The sequence below is a fragment of the Apium graveolens genome, chromosome 4 (assembly GCF_009905375.1).
Source record: "Apium graveolens cultivar Ventura chromosome 4, ASM990537v1, whole genome shotgun sequence".
Classification (NCBI taxonomy): Eukaryota; Viridiplantae; Streptophyta; class Magnoliopsida; order Apiales; family Apiaceae; genus Apium; species Apium graveolens.
Genome location: NC_133650.1, coordinates 69,073,231 through 69,074,393, shown reverse-complemented (window position 1 = coordinate 69,074,393; position 1,163 = coordinate 69,073,231).

Here is a 1,163-nt window from a genome sequence, read left to right as displayed (position 1 = left end):
TACACGAAACGTACACGACACAATTGATTACGAATATGTGTTTATTGCTTTGGTAAACGTGTTGGATATATGTTTAACTTTCAGTACACGAATGCTAAACCTGTTGAAAATGTGTTTGCCCTTCACTACACGAACACGAAAGTACACGAAACGAAAGTATAACGAACGACACGAATTGCCAGCTCTACCAAGCAGTAGAGTGTAAAACTTAAGTAGCCACATGACAGTCCAAATTTGAGCGTGAGCCCGTAGGATTTACCCAGTACGCACCAGAAGGGTAGCGGCTGCAGGTTACCTACGGAAAAAAAATTAATTAAGCAACACTAACAAAGTTATATCAATTGTTGTGAATAATTTATAAATTATTCTATTATTCCTGCCCTTTTCTTCTGTCTCTTCTTTGGCTAGTTCAAATTATCTCACCAAACTCAATACCCGATCTAAAGTTTTAGTTTTTAATGATTGATTAAAGAAGAAAAATCATTGATACGGAGTACAAAGGAAGAAAAATCAGTCAACAAAGGGTTGATTTTTTATTGTCGAAAGGCTGGACAAATGAATTCGAGATAGCTATAGAAGAAGCTAAAAAGGATTGCGTCTATTGGGGACTGAGCATAAACACACGGCTTCACGCATTAGGGAAAAAAAGAAAAGAAAACACGATAAAAGTGATAAAGAAGATATGACATTATACACTTACTCGAACATGTTGATATATCATTTAATTTCAGTTTTGACAAATTTCATATGACTAGACCTTTAATTTTTATTTAGTATTAAAAGTGAAAGTATGCAGATGAGGAGAGTTTAAAGCTTGATGCTTAATTTTGCAAATATTATGAAGCATGGCGTTGGTCTCTGATGTTGACGGAGAGATTTTGTTTCTTGAATTAAGAATTTGAGAAAGTGCTTATCGATTAAAAGTTAATAAGGGTTGTCGAGATGTTAATTTGTTTGAAAGTGACAGTAGAATACCATCCGAATGCCACAGTTTTATAGAGTTATAGAATTTTGTTACTATACGAGTTACACTCTCTTACTAAGAGAAATAAGTATGTCAAAATTAAATTAATCGAGTCTTATCTATGTTTTATCTCTGTTCGAGTATGTTAGATGATAGATTGAGCAGATTATCTATAATATCCATTATGAAGTATGCTTTC